Source organism: Schistocerca nitens, chromosome 11 (genome assembly GCF_023898315.1).
Source record: "Schistocerca nitens isolate TAMUIC-IGC-003100 chromosome 11, iqSchNite1.1, whole genome shotgun sequence".
In the NCBI taxonomy this organism is placed as follows: Eukaryota; Metazoa; Arthropoda; class Insecta; order Orthoptera; family Acrididae; genus Schistocerca; species Schistocerca nitens.
The window spans coordinates 206,482,405-206,507,347 of record NC_064624.1 but is presented as its reverse complement, the minus strand read 5'-3'; the positions used below and the strand labels follow the sequence as shown (position 1 = coordinate 206,507,347).

Below are 24,943 nucleotides of genomic sequence, written 5' to 3'. Positions count from 1 at the left end.
AGAATACATCTGATATGACAAAAAATCCGTGGATAAAGTGACAGCTTCGTGGGACAAATATCCGGTCCGATCCAAATGTAGAGATGGAAGAGGAGATTAGTGATCAACGTCCCGTCGACAACGAGGTCATTAGAGACGGAGCACAAGCTCGGATTAGGAAGGATGGGGAAGGAAATCGGCCGTGCCCTTTCAAAGGAACCATCCCAGCATTTGCCTCGAGCGATTTAGGGAAATCACGGAAAACCTAGATCAGGATGGCCGGACGCGGGATTGAACCATCGTCCTCCAGAATGCGAGTCCAGTGTGCTAACCACTGCGCCACCTCACTCAGTATGAGAGAATGCCTTGGTGGATACATTACCAGCAATATAAAGAAACCTGAAAATGAAAAAAAGAAGTCCGAGTGGGAGCAAAAAGCCACACTTGCAAAATACTACATTTTGAGAAGTGTAGGTATCAATGTTAAAACCCACGCCCTTACCTGCGAAATGAGGAAGGAAATGTATGACGCACTTATCAAGACATTCCAGAAGAATAGATGCCAACAGAAGACTCGATTGTTTGGAGAGTTCTATGCTTTTGAATATGACAGAAATCTGGATATGATGTCAAATGTTGCCAAAGTACAAACCCTATCATTCAGACTGAACCGCCTGGGGCAGAATATTGACGAAACAACACTGATCACGAGAATAGTAACAAATATTTCGAGGTACTTTAGATTCGACTAGTAATGAGAAAAAATTGGGAAACAAAATCATGACTTCAGTCATAAGAACATAAAATGAAGAAAAACAAAGGAGAAACAAGTGTTGCATTCAAAGCCAAGCCTACAAGAAGAAAGATCAGAATAAGAAAAATGATAAATCAGTGAAGTGCTTTGGATGTTGAGGTTCAGGTCATTACATAAGCGAGTTTAAAAAGAAACTTGGTGATAACAAGGACAAAACACAGAGCTTTACATGAGGTGAACATCATCTGGGAGAGTGTTGGGCTGTAAAGGAACTGCCTCCATGTAAGTATTACAAAAACAGAAGTCATCCAGCTGAAAAGTGTTATTACAATGAGGAACATGTGAAGATGAAAAAAGCACCAAAGACAGTTATTCTTTCAGAAGTATTCGTGATGGAAAAGCAAAAGAAGAAGACTGATGAAATAGACACCACGTTTGTTGTAGAAAGTGGAAGTAATAAGCACATGTCACATGAAAAGAAAATTGTGTCAGATATGAAGAGCTGTGAAGACACTAAAATTAAGGTTGCAAGTGGATATTTCATAGACTACTAGCCATTAAAATTGCTACACCACGAAGATGACATGCTACAGACGCGATATTTAACGGACAGGAAGAAGATGCTATGATTAGCTTTTCAGAGCATTCACACAAGGTTGGCGCCGGTGGCTACACCTACAACGTGCTGACATGAGCACAGTTTCCAAGCGATTTCTCATACACAAACAGCAGTTGACCGGCGTTGCCTGGTGAAACGTTGTTGTGATGCCTCGCGTAAGGAGGAGAAATGCGTACCATCACGTTTCCGACTTTGATAAAGGTCGGATTTTTAACGAAAACGTCGGAATATGAATGGAATTGATTGATTTTTCGTTACAGAATAATAATAAATTTTATCTTTTGCTTTTAAGTTAATTTTCTTTCGTGCGAACTTTGTTGCAGAACCACTCTCTTATTTTCGTGTGGTAATAAAAAATTTTACTTTCTTAAGAATTACGTACATTTAAAGAAAAAATATTTACGTGAACTCATATGAACTGGTTAAGAATATTTAGTTGAGAATTGAGTCCTTTAAATCATTCGGCCTTGGCATACACTTTCCAGATGCAGTGGGTTTTTTTGTTAAATATTTTTACTGAATTTTATCCCGGCACTAGCCATAGAACACAAGATTATCTCTATCAGCAGAAAATGTTTTAATTATTGCCAAGCCGATCTTTATCACTGATCAAACCTACTTTACTATGCATTTGAGTTATTTTAAAGAACCGAACTGTTTAAATTTCAATGTTAACTAACATTAACTATCCGCCTACGAATGCACAAACGTATAATTAATTCAAATTTTATCAGCCACAGGATCACTGAAAAGGAAAACAATTTCTTAATTCACTATTGATTTTTATGCATCTGTTCCCGATTTACGGGTTTGATAATTTTTTAAATGTGCCGCCTCTTCAGATCTGCGATTGTTGGTCGCGGCACAGCCCAGCAACACCGCTAAAAAATGCTGAAAAATTCTTAAAGAAATTTTATAGATGACGTGGGCAAGCTAATTTACATAAATAATTCACACTTCTGATAAATACTGATATATTTAGCTCAAACAACAATTCAACTCACATTAATTCGTAACGCATCGTCTAATGGCGGCTAAGTCCAGACAGAGACAAAAAAAGTCTACACATTCGTTAAAACCTTCTTCACACTGTCCTACCTCGATAACTTCTAAACAGAGAAGAGCAAAGAATACATAATGCATTGTGCTTAAATAGCAGTACTGATTATTAACATTTCTTTGTAAATTAACGATATTATTCTCTTCTGGCAAATTTTCATATCTCTGATACCGCAAATATTGACACATTTTACAATCACATAATAGATACAGAAAAATTCCTATCCTAAATACAGAGAAATATTACAACAAAAAATATAATGAGAATAACTAATGTATTTTATACCACATTCAGTAATATTTTTGTTCAATAATTACGATATATACAACTTGCCCAGAGCGGCGTATATGGTACAAATACACTCTTGTTGTTTAATAACGTGAAAATGCCAGGGAACGTTACAGATTGTAGCCTATCGCGATTGCGGTTTATCGTATCGCGACATTGCTGCTCGCGTTGGTCGAGATCCGATGACTGTTAGCAGAATATGGAATCGGTGGGTTCAGGAGGGTAATACGGAACGCCGTGCTGGATCCCAACGGCCTCGTATCACTAGCAGTCGAGATGACAGGCATCTTATCCGCACGGCTGTAACGGATCGTGCAGCCACGTCTCGATCCCTGAGTCAGCAGATGGGGACGTTTGCAAGACAACAACCATCAGCACGAACAGTTCGACGACGTTTGCAGCAAGCTCACCATTAAAAGTTTTTCTCTTATTGCGTAGTGTTCTAGTAATCGCGAAAAGTTCGTTTGTTTAGTTACTGCTGCTTAGGCCTAATTTTTCGAGTGTGCATATTTAGCGTTATACCGCAATTGGAAGTGCATTTGCTGTAGTTTTACCGATTAAATACGTTCATTAGGGTGCTTTTCAAGCTCAGCATTAAAGGTGTTTCTATTATTTGCGTATTGTTCCAGTAATCGCGAAAAGTTCGTTTTGTTTATATTTCGCGGCTTTGCTTTACTTTCCGAGTGTGTATACTTAGCGTTATACCGCAATCTTAAGTGCATTTGCTATAGATTAACTAACGAAATACATTCATTAGTGTGCTCTTCAAGCTTGCCATTAAAGGTTTTTCTTTTATTTACGTATTCTTCCACTTGTCGCAAAAAGTTCGTTTTTGTTACATTCAGCTGTTTTGGCCTAATATTTGATCTTGCATATTTAGCGTTATACTACAAATTTAAGTGCATTTGGTAATAGTTGTAAGACGTCGTGGTCTCCTGACCATTGCTTACATATTCCGCCCTCACGATCATATTCCGCACATCAAGACGCTTCATTCGAACCCAAACTCGATAAGATAGAGTCAATGTTGTATGAATTCATGTAAACGATATGCAATTAACAAGTAAGCGCACAGTGATTGAAATACTCGAGGCTGGCGTACACACATACATTTCAGACATGACAGTTACAGAAGCTTTTAGTTCGGGAGAGAAACCGCACAACGGGATGCCGGTCCCTTCAGAGGACGACCCAGCCTATGTCGGCTGGTGACCGCCCGTGTAGCGGACAGCGTGGGCCCAAGTGAAAGGCGGGAACAACCCCGTGTTCGGCTTAAAAGTAAATTCTGCTATATTGTGTAGGAGCACCCAGCCTACGCATTCTTTACACATAGCACGCAGTTTCAGAGATTTTCACAGGGAGGCAGCAAATGCCAAACGCCAATACTACAGGTTTCCGGATTGGTCGCCGTAAACGAAACGCCATTCTCCCGTTTTAGAAGAGCAATGCTGATTGGCAGACGATATTTCTGACGCCCTGAGCTGAAGGAATAATGGAAGAGACCGAAAGATATACCCCTTCACGTCTGGCGTGGAGAGGCGCCGTTCCGTTGTCACCCTTGGAGCGAGGAACAAGTCTCTCCTCAGTACTTCACTGGGAGAGCACTTCTGTCGAGAGCGAATCGAAGTGCGACTCTCTATATTGACTCCTTGCGATTAAGCGTTGTTCACTGTGTTGGCCGACACACTTATTGTGCGGTATGAACGGACAGAGTTATAGTTAAACGCCTGCGAGCGAATTTTGAGTGGCATCGCGGTGAATTGGTTATCTGACCGGTGTACCACGCCAATAGTTAGACTAGGGGCGAATAGGAATCCTCGTCTTCATCAAGGCGTAGGGAGAGTTTGATTGGCGAAGGTCAATACAGATAGAACGAGAGTTTTCTTATTTGTCAGCAGCGAGCGGCGCAGACAGCAGTCATCGCAGCTTACGGATTGTGCGCTACAGCTATTGCGAGCCCCATATTTCCTCCACAATGGTACACTTCACTGCATCTCACACGCGACAGCCTTGACCGTATCTAGCAACATTCTAAAGGATAATTATTCAAATTGAGTAGGCTCGCCTCTCAGCCATTCTGCCAAGTCGACAACCATCTTAAACTTTGTATAGAAATTTCATTAGCGAATCCTATGCTTGAGAGGTAACTTCACATACCGAAAAGAACCAGGATATAACTTGTTCAATTCATAACTAAAAGTGCCATTGTGATTTCTCAGAATTTTTGTAAAATAAATAATAACTTTCGTTAGTTTCATGTTTTTCTTACACTAACTAGCACTACTCCAGTACCCAAGTATCCCACTAGTTACGTAAGAAATTTTGTGAATTTTTGTGTCATTTCCTTACAGTGGACGGCTCCAGAAGATATTTATTGCTGAAGGATTTTCAAGCATTTCTCTTTAGAACGTTAGGAGCGTCTGTGTGACTTCTGTAGTAGGGTGGGGGTGGAAATTGCATCTTTCAGGAGCCACAGGGTAAAGGGTACATCTTAGATTAATCCATTGTGCAGAATGACAGAATAACAGACCAACCCCACATAGTTTACTTACATATTAGTTTCCAAAATATATTTAGTGTCCTTTTGCATCTGTATTTAATATATTATTGTTATCACTTAGTAAATCTCTTAACTAATTTCCAAACTACCATGGATACTAAGTGTGTGAGCTGCAGTAGGAAAGTTAGTTCAGGGGTTTTGTGCAGCTGTTGTGACAGGTGGTTACATTGGGGAAATTGTAGCGGCGTGGGAATTGGGGAAGCAAACGAGACTCTTCCATTCTTTTGCAGGGTGTGCTTAAGAGATAGGATTATAGCTGAACAGGAGGAGAAAATTAGAGCCCTTTAGGCTGATTTAGACTGAGCGTGGGAGGAACTGAAGAGGTTAAGGGGGGAGGAGGGTAACCAGTGGTGGGAACAGGGGCCACAGAAAGAGGAGAGTGTCTGACAGTTTCCCAATTGGCACAACCAATAGATTTGCCTTGCTGCCACAGTTAAGTAAGGAAGAGGCTCCAGTAGAAATAGATGTAGTTAAGATGCAACAGAATCTCACTAGGAAACCAACTGTTTCAAAAAAAGTAGAAAGTAAGAGGAAAGTTCTGTTGCTAGGTAGCAGCCTTGGAAGAGGTGTGGGCCAGATTTTGCAGGAAAAATTAGGTGACAGGTACCAGGTCACAAACTTTTTCAAGCCAAGTGCAAGTCTTAGCCAGGTGGTAGAGGATATAGGTTCCTTGTGCAAGGGATTCACAAAGCAGGATCATGTGATGATAGTGGGTGGAGTGGGAAACAGTATTGATAGGGATCAGGGCTACAGTATCGAGTGTGACCTGGTGAAAATAGCCTCGGCAACGACCCGTACCAATGTTGGGCTGGTGCCTGCTTTCGTGTGGCACGATCGACCCCAGTTGAACCGCTCTGTCAGGAGGGTAAAAATGGAGTTGGATCAGTTGCGTAGGGCGGCCACTCAGACTTTGGATTGGTTCCTGTCGAGGCTATTGACAAGGGGGATTTCACAAAGCATGGTCTACATCTCAATAGGAAAGGGAAGGGTAAACTGACAGTGTTGTTAGCGAAATCTGTAAGGGGGACACTAGTACTCGTGGATGTACCTCATTTTTAGACTAATATCAGTGTCCAATGAAAAGTTCAGGCAGGCAGGTGCTAAAGAGGCCCAAAACTCAAAATTCTCACAACAGGAAAGTAAATAATAATGTTACCATATTTAACCAAAATATTGGTGGATTAAAGAAAAAAGTAGATTCTCACAAAAGTAAAGTAAAAAATAATGTTACCATTTTTCACCAAAATATTCTGGGATTGAAGAATAAAGTAGACGAGCTCCTGGTTTGTTTAGATGACATTGAATCTGATAATGTAATAGATATACAATGCCTGTCTGAGCATCACATTGTGTCTGATATGGAAAAGGTAAATATCAGTGGTTATAAACTAGCTGCACATATGAGTAGAGAGAATAAGGTGGGAGGAGGAGTGGCCATATATGTCAAAAGTTATCACTGTGTAGAAAGCTTAGATACAAAAAAGTTTTGTCTAGAGCAACATATAGAAGCATGTGCCTGTCAACTTAAACTGAAGGAGGGCTCTTTTATAATTGTAACAGTATATAAGTCCGCTTCAGGAAACTTTCATTTATTCCTGGAAAACTTGGATGCCTTGTGCTGTCTGTCAGATAGGGGAAAGCAAATTATTATTTGTGGGGACTTCAATGTTGATTCACTGAAAGAGTGTAATAGGAAGAATGACCTGGAAGTCTTGCTCTGTTCTTTCAATTTGACATCTGTCATTAATTTTCCTACTCGGGTAGTAAAGGACAGCAGCACATTGATAGATAACACTTTTATAGACCAAGATAGGTTTAAAAACATAAATTCTTGTCCTGTTGAGAATGGGCTTTCTGATCATGGTGCTCAGCTAGTTACAGTATATGACATAGCTCCATTCAGTAATTCAAAACTACCCTCCAAAGTTGTGTGTTCAATTAATGACTCAACAATTAGAAACTTCAGAGAAATTCTTGAGCAGTTAGACTGGGATGAGGTGTACAAGGAACCTGATGCTAATTTAAAATATAACTTATTTCATGATACACTTGTAAGAGAATTTGAAAACTGTTTCCCCAAGAAAGTAGTTAAATCTAATTGTAAGAAACCATGCAAAAAAACCTTGGCGTACTAAAGGAATAACAATATCTTGTAACCACAAAAGGGAACTGTATCTAACAACAAGAAATTGTAATGACCCAGAAACAGCCAAATATTATAAAAACTACTGTTCTACATCAAGAAAGGTTATTAAAAAGTCCAGAAGCATGTGCATCATGTCTGAGATTAATACCTCTGATAAGAAAATCAAAACAATTTGCAATATTATTACAAGGGAGACAGGGCAACCAAGAGTACAGGATGACAGCATCACCATCAAAGCGAATGGAAACTTGATAAACAAGCCAGAAAACATTTTGAATAATTATTTTTAAATGTTGTAGAGAAAATAGGATCTGAATGTTCATTAGAAGAAGCAAGGCAGTTAATGGAAGAGGCCTGACCCACACCATTTGATACAATAGAAATTCTGCCCACCTCTCCTTCTGAAATTTTGAAGATAATAAACTCTCTCAAGAATAAAAGCTCACATGGAATTGATGGCATTTCCAGCAGGATAATAAAAGCTTGTTCCCAAGAAATAAGTGGGATTCTTAGCCACATATGTAATAGCTCTCTGAAGCAGGGTATTTTACCAGATACACTGAAGTGTGCCATTGTTAAACCACTGCGTAAAAAAGGGGATACGTCTGATGTCAACAACTAGCACCCAATCTCTCTTCTGACTGCCTTATCCAAAATTCTTGAAAAAGTAATGTATTGTAGAGTAGCTTCACACATTTGTAAAAATAAAATTTTAATAAAATGTCAGTTTGGTTTCCAAAAGGGGTTTTCAACGGAAAATGCTATATATACTTTCACTAATGAAATATTAAATGCTCTGAGTAACTGGAAGTCACCCATTGGGATTTTTTGTGACCTATCAAAGGCTTTTGATTGTGTAAATCATGGAATACTTCTAGATAAGCTCAAGTACTGTGGTATGTATGGGACAGCGCTCAAATGGTTTAAACCATACCTAAGTGGAAGAGTGCAGAAAGTTGAAATAAACAGTTCACATAATATGCAAAAAACTGGTGATTTCTCAAACTGGGGAACAATCAAGAATGGGGTGCCTCAAGGTTCTGTCTTGGGTCCTCTGCTGTTCTTAATATATATTAATGACTGGCCATTCTATATTAACGAAGATGCAAAGCTGGTACTTTTTGCCGATGATACAAGTATAGCTATCACACCCAACAGACAACAATTAACTGGTGAAATTGTAAACGATGTTTTTCAGAAAATCATTAAGTGGTTCTCTGCGAATGGGCTCTCATTAAACTTTGACAAAGCACAGTATATACAGTTCCACACAGTAAATGGAATGACACCATTAATAAGTATAGACTTCGATCAGAAGTCGGTAGCTAAGGTAGAATATTCAAAATTTCTAAGTGTATGCATTGATGAGGGGTTGGACTCGAAAAAACACACTGAGGATCTGATGAAACGTTTGAGTTCAGCTACTTATGCTATTGGGGTCACTGCAAATTTTGGCGATATACATCTGAGTAAATTAGGTTACCACGCCTATTTTCATTCTCTGTTTTCGTATGGCATCATATTCTGGGGTAACTCATGATTTAGTATAAGAGTGTTCATTGCACAAAAGCGTGTAATCAGAATAATTGCTGGAGCTCGTACAAGATCATCCTGCAGACACTTATTTAAAGACCTAGAGATCTTCACTGTAGCCTCACTATATATATATTCAGTTATGAAATTTGTTATTAACAATCCGAACGAATTCAGAAGCAGTAGCAGTGTACATGGCTACAACACTAGGAGAAAGGATGATCTTCACTACTCAAGGTTAAATCTAACTTTGGCTCAGAAGGGGATAAATAATGCTGCCACGAAAGTCTTTGGTCACTTACCCAATAGCATCAAAAGTCTGACAGATAGCCATATAGCATTTAAAAGGAAATTAAAAGAATTTCTTAATGGCAACTCCTTCTACTCATTAGATGAATTTTTGGCCATAGTAAGTGGGTAATTTCCCAACGCCCACAAAAAAATAAATAAATAAATAAATAAAAAAATTAAAAATATTGTCATATAATATTTTGTGCAATGTAATATCTTGTATAGACACCTTTTATTAACCTCACACGTTCCACATCATTACGAAGCATCGTATTCATGATCTATGGAACAAGTACTAATCTAATCTAATCTAGCACCATGGACTCTCAGCTCAGAGACCGTGGCTGTGGTTACCCTTGACGCTGCATCACAGACAGGAGCGCCTGCGATGGTGTCCTCGACGACGAACCTGGGTGCACGAATGGCAAAACGTCATTTTTTCGGATGAATCCAGGTTCTGTTTACAGCATTACAATGGTCGCATCCGTGTTTGGCGATGTCGCGGTGGACGCACATTGGAAGCGTGTATTCGTCATCGCCATACTGGCGTATCACCCGGCGTGATGGTATTGGGTGCCATTGGTTACACGTCTCGGTCACCTCTTGTTCGCATTGACGGCACTTTGAACAGTGGACGTTACATTTCAGATGTGTTACGACCCGTGGCTCTACCCTTCATTCGATCCCCGCGAAACCCTGCATTTCAGCAGGATAATGCACGACCGCATGTTGGAGGTCCTGTACAGGCCTCTCTGGATACAGAAAATGTTCGATTGCTGCCCTGGCCAGCACATTCTCCAGATCTCTCACCAATTGAAAACGTCTGGTCAATGGTGGCCGAGCAACTGGCTCGTCACAATACGCCAGTCACTACTCTGTGGTATCGTGTTGAAGCTGCACGGGCAGCTGTAACAGTACACTCCATCCAAGCTCTGTTTGACTCAATGCCCAGGCGTACCGAGGCCGTTATTACGGCCGGAGGTGGTTGTTCTGGGTACTGATTTCTCAGGATCTATGCACCCAAATTGCGTGAAAATGTAATCACATGTCAGTTCTAGTATAATATATTTGTCCAATGAATACCCGTTTATCATCTGCATTTCTTCTTGGTGTAGCAATTTTAATGGCGAGTAGTGTAGTTCAGTAATTGTGGTGCAGAAGGCGAAATGAGGATTGAGTTTTTTGCGGAGGAATATATCCGCCTTTTTTGTGCTCTGACAGGTGTATTTTTCAGATGGTGAATGACCGAATGGCAGCATCTTGCTTTCGATTTCTCGATTACCCCCAGAATGTCGCATATATAGCCATTCGTTACCGGATCAGTTTTTGCTGTTCTACATCTTTTTGCATCGGCCAAACTTAAAATTTTGTCACCTCGAGTTATGCCACAAGCAATCGCTTGCTTTATGGCTATCATTTATTTCGCATTATTACTGGTTTCCGTAGGCAGGAATTATTTTGTAGGACATAAAATTGCGAAGCAGGCACTTGTTACAGTTTTAGAGCCATCGGTGTAAATTTGCGAATGTGGCGGCCAGTTATGTATAGAAAATTTGCACCACACTGACATTTGCTTCAGTATGCATGAAACAAAAAACAAAAAGACTATTAGGCGCATGAGATATAGGAGGCTGATGTATGATTATCTCATACTGTCTACATAACATTGATGTTGGAATGTTCTCCAGTATTAGAGAAATGGTTTCCTTGATGAGCAGCAGTATTCAGACATTTTCTGTGCTCACTGAGTTAGGTGTGACGGCGTAGTTGAAATTCAAAGTCCAATTCCTGTAGCTATCTGCGTTGGAAACTCGTTTGTTAGCAGTTCTCTTTGAATGGTTGATGAAATTTCTCCAGTTTCGACCGAAAGAGTGGTATTTCATCGCTTGTGTTACTGATCCATCGAGTATACATAAAACGGATTCATAAAAAAGGTGAACTACGATGTACGTAAACTCGAATAACATTTCTACCCGGTGAAGATTAATACATTTGCGGCACCATATTAAGCTTCACGAAATGTTTACATCACTTTACAGGTATCCATTTTTTTAAGGTTCAGAATAGAAGACTCTGGATAGCTCATCTGAAGGAAAACCACTTTTCGACGAAGACTCCGGTAAAAAAATGGAGAAGAAAGAAACAAAATATTTACTGTTATGTGACATTGTTCTTCAGGAAATTAAAATAGAGGTAGCGGTAATGTTTGCAGGTTACGAGCCACAGATCTGTTAAATCACTTAATACATGTGGCGTACACAATCATTAATTTTAAAATTAATTTTATGACGCCCAATGGTAAATCGCCCACGTTTTTCAAAATGATGGTATTTCGTTTACTTTGTTCTTCGCAACACAATTTACTCTCCTCTGCAAGGCAGCACATAAAACGAAAAAGACCGCCACGCTATGAAGAGTTTTAGGTCTGCCAGTCTGCACGTGTCAGCTCGACCAGGCCTTTGACCTTGGATATGCTTCGTATCTGCTTAACAGGACATCGTTAACTGTGCAAATGCTTCAATTTTTGCATACCTTGCCCTGGTGCTGAAACATTATTACAGATCACGTTCTTATTATGCTCTTTGGTATCAGCTGTTTAGTTCACATCCTAATTAAGCCGAATAAGTTAGCTGTAGTAATTTTTACAGTACAGTCAACAATTTACGAAAAAGTTTTGTATCTATGACATGTTACTTTGAATGTTTCAACACTGCTCCAGTTCATTCCATACCATATCGCAATGAGTATTCTGAATCACCTTATCGAATTTTGCAAACAATGAGCGAACTGTCTTACTGCGTCAGTGTTATATGACGTAAACAGTTACTCATGACGTATTGAAATAGTGCGTTGCCGTGCTGCAAGCCGTCTCTTCCAAATCTAACGTTTTAGCCTACCGTAATTATTTGCTTTGTCGTCTGCTGTTTTTGAGATACAGAACTAACAGAAAACGGCTGCTAGGCTCTACTTACGGAACACTTTTACAGCTAGACGTACAGTAAAATATTCGCGTTATGAAACCTTCTGCCTCAGCCGAGCCATTACTCTATTTTCGTCTAAATATATGAAATCAATACGTGTCAGTCGATGTCTCAGCAGCTAAATGTAAGCAAACGTCACATATTTTAGAAGGAGAGGAAGCATTCACGGTACCAGTTGGAATTTAATTCACAGGGAGTGTTGATTTAAATCCTTCTATTGGAATTTTGGTGTTATTGGAAACATCGTTTCGCCCTTTAAAATTAATTTACTTGACACATACACTTCCTGACTCGTCTTGGTGGTCGGCGAGGTGTGGTCGTGGTGGGGGTATGACCAATGGAAAAATAGAACGTTTTTGTTCGTCGTCGGAGGCGGTCGACAAGCTTTGTGGAAAGAAGTTTTTCTGTCTTAGTGAAATTAATCTTGAAGTTGCTACGTATTTGGTAGTGGAAAACAATGCAATATCACATAAACAAGTATTTGTAGTTGGAGTGTTACAAGAACTTCGGTAAAACTGTGGTGTTATTTATTTGACGCTGATCTGGTAGTCGTTTGTCTCTAGCATCCCGCGCGACGCCATCAAGATGGCCGCCGTGTGCATTGATTGGGTAGTCTTCCCGCATTTATTCACAGCGTCCATCAGCTTGAGTGGCTACGAGCTATGTGCACTTGTAATCAAAGTGCAGTGCGTGGTATCTTCATAAGGATGATATTTGGATGCGTCTTGTCATCCATTTTCTCGTAATGTGAAGTACTGACTGACATTTTGTCGCCGGAGTGGGTATTTTTGTCAGTGGAAACTGTGCATCTTTCGTTTCCGATGAATCTGTACAGTTGTAACACAGCAAAGTGACGAAAATACAGGAGCAGCGGAGAATTTCACAGGGTGAGTCGGGAAGGTCCTTGTCCACAAAGGAATGCGTTTGGCTGTAGTGCGTTACTGGAATTGTGGTTTATGTGATGATTTGTTAGTTTTTGAGCCGATTACATCATTTTCAATCTACGCAAGTATCTGTTCTTTAATTGTAATCGTTTTCTAAATTGACGTAACGTTGACTGGGTAATGTTTATACTTACTCTCTTCGCAGGAAAATGGATCACTTGTTGCCTTTAAGTTTTATGTATTTGCAGGGTTAGATAATTGTGCAACATAAAAAAATAAAATAAGGAAATACCCAAATTCCGTCGTTTAAAGATGAGTATACTGGGCACTGCTGCACAGTTTTTTTACACGTACCACATTCATGTATTATTATTATTATTATTATTATTTGTATTTCGTTCCAGATATGACTAATTACCGTTGCATTTATTACTGCTGTGGAATTTTGGTGTATTTTAGATTGTATAGGAGTGTTATTAAGTTCGAACTTAGGTCAGCAGCGGTAACCTGTTGAACTTTATGGCATATCTTGAAACGCCAATGGCCTGCATCAAAACAACATTTCAGTTTGAGGAATACATGCGTTCTACAAATAAACTGCCCAGTTCTTCACTTATATTCGTAATTATATCTTACAAAACGCATTTTCTTATGTGAAAACAAAGTGGGCATCTAAGGTGTTCCGTAATTTTCTCGTTACGTAGTAGCCTATGTCTTAGAATAATGCCATTTTGTCAGTACCACATAAAACTCTGCCTTGTCGTTTACTGACATTCACACACTGTGTGTATGGAATGTAATGCTTTCGTAGCTGCAGTTGCGGTTATGATCAGACGTTAAGCAGTGTGCTTGCAAGGAAAAAAGTGCCACGTTACAAAACGCTTTAGAGCACTTACTATACTTCCAGTAATTGTTTGTGGAAACAATGGTTGCAGTATAGGGTGAAATTTGCACTAGAGTGCATCTCTTAACGAATGAACGATAATTACTTTCCGTTGCGTCGTATGTAGACCTGTTCAAGACGTCATAAATAATCCATCGATAGATAAAGTGATGCTTGACGACAGCAAAATACACAGAAGTAGGTCGCCAGAAGTACAGCTAGTGTAACAGGTGCCAACACTTTTTTTAAATACCAGCTGATGACCGGTATTTCCATACCGTACGTCCTTGTCTTTTGTGGCCAATTTCAGCCGTTCCTGGGGTTAGGTTATGCGAAGTTCTTGCAATGTCTTATACAGGCAGTGGATAGCCTTGTACATACGTCCTAATGCTGCCCACAAGAGTCAAATTTTGCCCAGCGTTTCCAGTTTGGTTGACTATATTAGTTCATTTAGTCTAATTTTCTGTTGTATTTTTCTTTCTCCTCACTACCTCATTCTTGAGGTGGTACTTGTAACTGTGTTTTTATTACGTAAATTTGATCAGAATATTTCCAGTGTGGGACCTATTTGTTAATGGCTGTGTTGTTTATACATAATATTTTAATTTCATCCATTGAAGCACAGAATTAAAGTGAGTGGGTAGTCTCCAAAAGTGTAATAGGTACATTTTTTTACGATAATGAAACTATAGACTTGATGCTTCATGTGTCATAGGTAGCTGTTCTATAGAAAGTTTCGTTTTGTGCGTATAATGCATCAATTTTTCTAGCAAGATTGTTGGTTCATTGAAAAATTAGTTTTCTTTATGTGGTACTTAACAGGTAGTCATTCCTATTGCTATTACAAAACAGGGCTGTGTGGAGTAAGCAAGCATACCTACTTATTGTAGGACTATTGTTTGCTTGTCCTAAGTTACTAGCCTGTTCGTTGATGATTTAACAGGGAGGTGACTGATGCAAAGGTTGTTGACAGTGCACTACAATTTTTGTCTGTGTGATTTATTTTCCATGTTCATCTTACTCACAGCAAAATGATTAAAAAATTAGTTTTTCTCATATTGTTTCTGGTTCTTTATTCTGAATCCTTTGTTTTTTTTTTTGTTTATATTTATATTTTACTGTACAAATAGCTACAGCTGGCTATGCATGAGTAAACATTGTGGCGAGTGTGGGGTAGTGGACAACACTGCCACCATCCCACTTGCGAAACTTATGGTGGTGATACTGATGTGTAGCATAGCCTGGTGAAGCAGTATAGCCTGAAGTCTGTGTGTTTGGATGGAGGGAGATTATTTGGCTGAGAGTTAATGAATGCAACAAATGTCAGTGTGAAATTAATGAAGTAACTGATAGTGTTCTGTAGGTCCCATTGAGAAGATGAATGTTTAGGCATGTGAAATGAGTATGTGGGAAGGTATTCACTAACAGAAGACAGAATCGTAGAAGCTTAATGTGTGCGCTGTATTAACAATACACTACCACTATACTGCTTAATACTTTTCACATTTATGCCATTTAAATTTCTCCAAGTTGATCAGTAAACAACTGCTACTTTGAAACAAATTGCTGCCTACTCAATTTTATTATATAGCTGTTGTTTACCTGCTGCTAGTAGCTTAATATTTACATGATTATAACAGTATTTTTCAAAGAAAATATTTTTAAATTTTTCAAAAAAAAAATTTTACATTTAACCTTTAATTTTGTAGTAAATTATTACGTGTCCTACATCTTTCTAATAATAGATTTAATTGCAGCCAAACTGGCCATTTATTATGTGAAGTACAGGAATTATTCTCTATTATTATTGTTAGTCGGTACAGAAATTCACCAGCGATTCTGTTCTCCTCCTACAGATTGACATATGATATCTCTCTCACTGGCCACCGCACATACAGCTTTATAACAAATGCACCTATTAGTCATGTAGCTAACAGAACTTTTCAATCCCTGAATCTAGATATTCAGGTGATTTGTAAAACAAAGTGTAGCTAATGAGGTAGGTTTCTAATTTTCTTGTGAACTTGTAGGATTCCCAATTTCTACTTTATTAGACAGGAGTTTATAGAAAATCTTCCCACCCAGGTGTATAACTCCCTTGTTCACCCTGGCCAAGGAGGCAAAGTCGACATGAAAATTGTATTTATGTATTGTGACTTTTTACATCACAGTTCAGTTGAAACTCATCTTCCTTATCAGCAACAAAAACCATCAAGGAGTAAGATATGTTATAAATTTGGTGATCTGGCACACTTGCGGATCTGTCAGTACTGAATTATCAGGATTTATTTTTTGTGGTTTAAAAAAGTTATATAAGCAGAACCTATTGCTTTAACATGGGAAAACAAGTAACTGTTGCATACTGAATATGACAAGAAATTACAGTAGCCTATCAAAAACATTAAAAGTTTTACTTTTCTCTTAAAACAAGATTGAATTATAAATTGAATACTATGCTATTCTCTTAAATCACTCACAGGGCAAAGCTTTATAAAAGTTTATTTTACATAATAAACAAGTTTTTGTTCGCCAGTAATGAAATAAAATAAGAGCCTTGGTGTTGAAAAATGCCAAGAACAAGCTAGTTAATAAAGTGTTACCAAAAAACGTGGTGTAGTTTAATTGAAATCTGTTTAGCAACACCACAGACATTTTATGTTGTCAAGGGCTTGGAATGTGTCAGTGATATTCATCACTGATGATTTACCTGAAGTTTTCCTCTGAACCCTCCTGGGATATTGCAGATCTGCTAACTTGTTTCTTGGATTCCGCTCTTCTTTTACAAAAATTATTTTGTAAGGTATGCAGATTCGTAACTCAAGAAGTGTTGTATTATTTGCTACTCTCAGTGAGTTTCGCAAAATTGTTTAAGGCTTCTGAAGCCTCAGCCTAAGACATGTGAGATATATGCATTTCTTCTTCATCACTCTGTTTCTAGTGCCTCCTGTAGACTAAAATCACTTTTTGATATCAGTACTACGAAAAGAAAACTTGCCACTCACCATATAGGGGAGATGTATATCACATCATCAATGAGCTCTTCTTCAATAGCTAAATTTCTGTTAATATAATTGCTCAGTGCAGCGGACAGATTTACTGCCGAGGCACTCCATTGAACAGTTCGGATGCCTGACAGTACTAACAACCACACCGAGCTAAAAATACAGGAAAATTTCTGTGTGTGCTGAACTATTGGTTCTACCGAATTGTGCTCGGATTATCACAGTCTTAACGTATATTGCGAGGGGTGTGTATGAATTCAAAGTTCTTTGAAAAGGTCTCTGAAAAATGCACAATTATGTGTTTTACACATTATTCTTACTGATTGCTTCTGCTGTACACACTCTTTATTTACTTAATTTACACTGCACAAAAGATAATTCCATAAGGTGAAATTGAGTGAAAATAAAGCAAAATAACACAACATTCTTGTCTGTAGTTAATCAGTGGGAGTGTTTGTAAGTTCATCAAGAATTAGTTTCTTGCTTAGTGTTGACTCCATTTTCAGTTGTTATCTAGTTAGACTGCAAGAAATGTTAACCACTGTGTTTCATTCAATATATTGCCATAAATTTTGTGGACACAGATTAATCTGTAATGTAGTCTGATGATAATGACGAGTCTCTGATGAGTATTTTGATGAATATTACGTACATATATATTACATAATAAAAAATGGCAGGGAAGGAGGGGGGTGTCCATTACACAATTTTACCAATATTGGCCAAACTTGTGAGGTACATAATCGAAGTTACTAATTAATACAAGATTTGCATGAAAATTTTGCCTGCAGTGAAAACAGGTCTGCTCGCAGGAGAATCCTGTTTCTATTTAAGTGTTTGTTTGACAAGTTAGCAAGTAAAATCACCACATGACATTTTAAAGTATTAAACGAGGAGATTCAACCGTTTCTCCTTTACTTGTGGACACTCAAACTTGTGACTCTCATACTGAAAATTCGTGCTTTTGTTTCATATGTCCAGTGTTACTTATTCATTTAAATACCACAATATGAAACTTTATTTTGCAAATGCGCATGGCACACTGATAAAGATGATGTGGAGTTTATATTTACATATATGGTGGTAATAAAATATATTATGAAAAGGAAAGTTGCTACTCACCATATAGCGAAGATGGAGAGTTGCAGATAGGGACAACAAAAAGACTGCCACAAATAAAGTTTTTGGCCAGTAAGGCCTTTGTTAAAAATGGATGCCAGTTGTGTCTGTTTTTGACGAAGGTGTTACTGGCAGAAAGCTTTATTTATGACAAGTCTATTTGCGACTCAACATCTCTGCTATACGGGGAGTAGCAACTTTCCATTTCATAATATTGTTAAATTTCATCCTGGATTTTCCATTTTGAAGCAGATTGTTAATGCCAGGATCAACAGTTCAGGTTTTGAGATCAGTGTATCATTTTTATTTGGTTGGACAGGTTCCAGCCCAACCTATGGCCAGTATTGCAAGAGCTGGGGCGACAGAAGCATCCGATCCCACGCGTCGGCTTTGACCCGCAACGTAAGGGTGTTGTCAAGTGTGACGTCATGACGACGCGGAGTTTGGTTTGTGAGTGTGGCCTGTTTGTAGATGTCGTCGTGTTGTGGTTTGTTGTGCTCTCTGGTGGTATGTTCAGGGTTTTCGTTTGTGTGGTGTTATGGGCTCAGTTTGCTTTTGCTCATTATCCAGAATTGTTAGAGTGTTGGCTGTGTTTGTAGTGTAATTGGTTTCAGTGAGTTAACGATTTTGTGTGAAGGTTAATTTAGTGTTCTTCGCTGTACGTCCTGTGGTAATTTTGGTAAAACAAATCGGTTGTGGTTTTTGTTCAGGAATGGATATGACGAATAAAATTTAACAGTGCGCAGCTCAAGGGAAGTGTTCGATCCCAATGTGTGGCTGTGTATGTTGATATTGTTATCGGGAGATGTTTTTGAGCTATATAGGCCAAGAGAATTGTTTGATCCTAATTTATGGGATCGGGAGCTGCTGTTGAGCTATATAGGTCAAGAGAATTGTCCGATTCCAGACGATATTGTGTTTAGTGGTATTTATGGAGTTTTGTGATGTCAGTTTTTTTTTCGCCGTTTTGTGTGGTTTTGTATGGAGGTGAGTGTCTAAATTTGTTTACATTTAGTTTGCCCCCACCCAAAAATACCCCATTTCCCGTGTTTGTCTCGTTAGTGTCATTAGGCTTTTTGTGGAAAGTGTGTGTGTTTGTTTTTCGATGTATTTTTGTCCTCATAATGTGTATGTACCAACTTTATATGCACCATATTGGAATCGTGGTTTATGGTCGTTTCCGCCATATTTGTGACGTCATGGGTCAAAGCAGACGGGCAGGTTGGACGCTTCCGTATTTCCCAAGAGCCTTGTGGTTTGGCTTAACTGCTGCATTTAACAGACTGACACCATTATCATGGACAATGTTATAGTCAAATGTCAATGAATTCTTAGTGTCTTATGTGTACATTTCGTAGCACTACAGTGGTTTGAAGTTGTTTATATTGCTGAATTATTAGGCTTTCAAAACAAAGCTCCATCTTCTGTATTTAAATGTTCTGTGCTTTGATTCTTGAACTGTTTATCTGTTTATGAAAGTACTAAAATGCCCTTTTTGTTGTCGCCATATATCATTTATTTTATACCCAGTAGTTATCTGAAAATGTGGTGAGAAAACTAAGTATATTTTATAATCTATGCATGTCAAAAATATAGTATGTTCTCTTTGGTGACTTGAGAGTTATTTACTTTGTCTTTTTCTCTTTTAAATCTTGAATGTACTGGGACTGTGTAATCTCTCACATGTAAAAGGTTTTTCCAAGGTTATCACCGCTTTGCATACCTCACTTATTCCACATTTGTCAGTAAATATGGAATTTCCAGGTTCACTCAGTCGTTTTATTCTTTAAGCACATATGTAATGTCAGATGGGTAAAACCTTTTTTTTTTTTTTTAATTTATTTATAAGACACAAGGAGGCACATACTATATGCAACTGTTAGAATTGATCTGATTTAAATGTTTTAGCTTTGTATTATTTTTTTCTTTATTTGAACATCATGACAAGTATGTTGTTCCTCTTATTTACTGATGGCGCCAAATGTCAGCCAGATGGATGGTTGGTGTAACTTTGCTACTTTGTTACGGATGTAGAGAGTACTAGTCTCTGTGTCACTTCCAACAGATTTTATAAGTACAATAAAACCAATACACTGAACTGTTATTAACAGTGTAAATGCTTCTAACCTAACGTACCCCGGAGAAAGTTCTGGAGTTTCAATGTTATAACCATCATACTCGTACAGTATTATGCTAATGGATGCTACGTATTGGCAAGACGGCAGGAGCTACTTCGTTCCCCGTGAGTCAAACCTTACCCTGTTTCCTAGCAACAAGTTTTCAAACAATTCCTGGAACAGGGCATTTTTCATAATGACCTGATCATTAATCAGGTTGCTGTCGGCATTCTTGTGATGGCAGATAATCTCCAGCTCTTCAGGGATGTCGAGGAACCTGCCCTTCTCGCATTTATGCAGCAACCTCACATTAGATGTCAAAGTTGGCAGCTTATGTTTCATTGTAAGTAAATGAGCAGCTATACTTGATTTCCCTGTGGTATCTTTTCTGCCCAACGCGACATGGTCCCCAAACTTAATTTGCAGCTTCCGGGTCGATCGAACCTTCCGATTCCACCCGTCGGCTTTGACCCATGATGTAAGGCTGTTGTGGTGTGACGTCACGACGGCGCAGGATTTAGTTTGTGAGAGTGGCATGTTTGTAGGTGTCGTTTTGATGCGATCAGTGGTGCTCTCTGGTGGTGTTTTGGGTGATGTTTTTGGTTTAGTTTGCGAGTGTGGCGCCGTGTGTGAATTTTGGTAAATTGCTTTTTTTATGTCTTTTGGTAGGTATGGATATGACTGACAGGGTCAACAGTTTTCGGTTGTCAGCTATGATGGGGGACAGTGTGTTGTCTCAAATAAAATGTCTTCAACAATACAGATTTTTGGTTGAAGTCATGAAGTGAAGTGTTCAGTATGTCGTGAAGAAATTAGGCTTACTTAAAGTTCCGGCGTCTCGGACCAGGGACAGCTGTATGTGGAGATGTCGTAAGGATAACAGGTCAAGGGAAGTGTTCGATCCCAATTTATGGGATCGGGAGCTGCTGTTGAGCTATATAGGTCAAGGGAAGTGTCCAATTCCAGATGATATTGTGTTTAGTGGTATTTCAGGAGTTTTGTGATGTCGGTTTTTTTTTTGTCGTTTTGCGTGGTTTTGTATGGGGGTGGGTGTCTAAATTTGTTTATATTTAGTTTGCCCCCCCCCCCCCCCCACCCAAAAAACCCCTATTCTCCGCACTTGTCCTGTTAGTGTCATTAGGCTTTTTGTGGAATGTGTGTGTTTGTTTTTCGATGTATTTTTGTCCTCATAATGTGTACGTAATGACTTTATTTGCGCCATATTGGAATCGTGGTTTATGGTTGTTTCCGCCATATTTGTGACGTCATGGGTCAAAGCAGACAGGTGGGATCGGACGCTTCCGTATTTCCCAGCTTCTTTCCTGTTTGGCCAACATAACAGGCCATACAGTCTGGGCAGTCAATTTTATAAACTCCAGAAGCACAAAATATGTTCTTTGCATCTACAGTGTGTTGCAAAATACATCCCAAGTTGTTTTTGGTTCCAAAAGGCACTGTCACATTTTGCTTTCTAAAGATAGTTGCTATCCTTGTACTCATTTTTCCATAGTAAGGTAAGCTAACATACTTAGTATTCTCTTCAGAAGCCATATTATTGTAAAGTGTCATCCTATTTTTGTATTTATTAGCTATGTTCTTATATATAGTGCCTACAAAGTCATGTGGATAGTTATACACTTTTGCAGTGTGCTTTATTGTCGGAAATTCATCATCGTGTTCGTCTGTCGATAACGGAATTTTGAACAACCAATTGATAGCAAAATTAAAAAAATGCCTTATTATGTTGAACTGGGTGGTTTGAAGTGAAATTCACAATGCCATCAGTCTCTTTGCGAAAGATACCAAATGTGTGCCTGCCATTTTCATTCCAAATTGATAGAGCTACAAAAGTGATACATTTATTTATTTCAGTCTCACATGTAAATTTAATCATTTGGTGCGAGTTATTAAATGTATCTACTATAGTGTTAATGGCATTATCATTACCATGTATTAGCAGCAGTATTTCATCTCCATACCTAAAGTAGTATACAATTTTGTCTGCCAACAAAGCATTTTCAGAAAAGAATCTGTTTTCTGGATAATTAATACAAGTGTCAAATGAGCATTCCAGAAATGGAGCTCCCCATACTGTGGCTGTCTTGTTGGGAATAAGTGTTCCCATTAAATTTAAAGTAGTTAAATTTGAACGTTATGGTAAGTAGCCCAATGAATTCATCTACTTCCCTTCTAGAAAGCTTGTTTTGTTCCATTAAATTACGCTGAATGACCTGCACAGTTCTATCAATAGGTATGTTTGTGTATCAGTTGACTATATCAAGAGAAACAAATTTCATTTGACCATTTATTGGTGTATTTCTGATTTTATTAATAAGTTTGAAACTATTTTCAATGGAAAATTGTTTATAGAGTTTATAATGAGTTTTAATAAACAGGCATTTTCCAGCTACCTTATAGAAAGCACTACTACTACTCCTACTACCATCCACCACAGGATGTATCAGATAGCCATCTTTTTGTACCTTTATTTGTGCCCTAAGTATGGGTGCCAGGGGATTCATAACCTTTAGCCTCTGTACCTCCCTTTGGTGATATTATCTCACAACACATTTTTAAATGAGCAAGCAATTTCTTCTGAGCTTCTGATATTACATCCTTATAGATTTTCTTAATATTATTATCTTCAAAGAATTTTAGAGTTTTAGCAATATACACATCTTTTGCAACGATCACAATTGTTGCCCCTTTGTCTGCCTTAGTTACTATGGCGTCGTTGTCAAGTTTGAAATTGATAATTTCAACTACTCTGTTATACCTGTCATTATGTTTAAATAATGAAAAATATAATACAAAGTTAAAAATATTTAAATCAGATCAATTCGAACAGTTGCATACAGCATGTGCCTCTTTGTGTCTTAAAAACAAATTTTAAGAAAAGGTTTTACCCATCTGATGTTACATATGTGTTTAAAGAATAAAACAACTGGCTCACATAGAGTGAACTTGGAAATTTTCTTACATGTTCTGTGTTTACTGACAAATGTGAAATAAGTTGGACAGCAATGTAAAGAATTTTACTTATCGTTTATTTTTTGTAATTCCCATGCAGATTGAAGTTTTTTACTTTCCTTTAAACGTTATATACATAGTTCATACAGAGGACGCCATACAACCAATCGGTGTGTTCTCCACACAGCCTACCTTCTTTATACAGTAGTATTCAAAGAACATTGACTGATGACCGAATAACAGGGAACTAACATGCATCGAGATTAAAAAATAGTGGTATGTAATCTAATATATAAGCCACTTACGTGATGACACGAGTTGTAGCTTTTTATTGTACCACTGGACCGTGTACTTCTTGTGTTTTTTAGCATTGATAATGGCTAGGCACTAGCCAAAATCTGGATTTGCATAATAAAATTCGCAAAAAAGAAAGACAACTGATTGCTGCGCTCTATAATTTATAAATAACTCTTGTGACGTACCACCATTTTGTAATTGATTTTGCTCGATTTATCACTGTACATTCATTCATTTATTTGCTTTGCTGTGTTTTGTACTTAGTTAGGCATCACGAATGATGTACATTGTATTCTTGATAAGTTTTACAGCAAATTGTTTACAATAGTAAAAGTTAGACTACATATATTTCTTTACTCACTTTTGTTAAACAGTATACGTTTGTTCCAGGAGTAGTTGTAAACATAAGTAACTTTAGTCGCATTTAAATACACACATTGTGTGCCGGAAATCTCATTTCCCCAAATAGATTTTCAGAGATTTTAAAAGCTGCTTACTTCCCTCTCCTGTGAGCAAAAGCTACATGCAGTGGAGTGTAGGGCATTAGAACTAACATTAATGTTCACAGTGTGAATACCACTATTATTCTTATTATTCTTAATTTGAAACACATTCTTCACAGTGAATTAAGATAGAAATCAAGGAGTTGTGAATCTTGTGACTCCACAGTACTACACTTCATGGCGTTGGTGAATAGAAGAAAGAATTAAATTACTGATTTATGTGTTTCTGTAGTTGGCAGTTACTCTTTCGGTGAAATCACTAAAATGTAGTAATTTCAGAAGACCCTCAGTGTAATTTTAAAAGCTAAATTCTGTAACATTCAGTGTAGTGTGTTGTGTTGTGTTGTGTTGTGTTGTGTCTTCATTCTTGAAGTACTTCTGAAGTATGTAGCTGGCACACAGTTAATTATGTCAGTGTTAGTGTAGTGTGTGATAGAAGTTACAAACAGGTCATTCTTCCTTGCAAAACGTTTTGACGGTAAATGGACGTTTTATTTCCTAGCTTATATAAGGTTCATTGGAAATTCAGATTTTGGTATAGCATAGGTTAGAAACCAGTTGAGTTTACCTTCGCTCCTCATTTTTATTTTGTTATATGTAGTATGATTAAGAGTGTATGTAAGATATTGAAATATGTGCAGTATTCGTATGCACGGTAAGCCGTTCACACGGTGTTTATCAGGATTTACACGACACGTTATTGGAGTGCGAGCTCAAATGTAATAAGGTACCTTCAACCGAAAGACCACCATTACGGTAATGAGCACGGATTCCGAGAAAAATGTGCATTCAAAACGCGATTCGCACTCTCGTCGCAGGACGTTCTGAGAACTGTGGATCCGAGGCAGCCTGTTAACTGAAGTGATTCTTGACTTCCGAAAAGCGTAAAACTTTGTAGTTCACCAGTTATTGTTACCAAAACTACGATTACATCAGTAGACAAACAAAATTTGTGAC

The 24,943-nt window shown here is 38.2% G+C and overlaps 1 protein-coding gene across 1 annotated transcript in view; it reads left to right on the top strand.

Annotated features, from left to right (window-relative positions):
* The first annotated feature begins 12,615 nt into the window (after window positions 1-12,615).
* Window positions 12,616-24,943, top strand: part of LOC126212790 (zinc finger MYND domain-containing protein 11-like) — a 229,682-nt gene continuing 217,354 nt past the window's right edge. The window contains exon 1 of the mRNA XM_049940192.1: window positions 12,616-13,098. The gene's annotated coding sequence lies outside the window, so the exon portion shown is untranslated. The remainder of the gene's footprint in view (window positions 13,099-24,943) is intronic.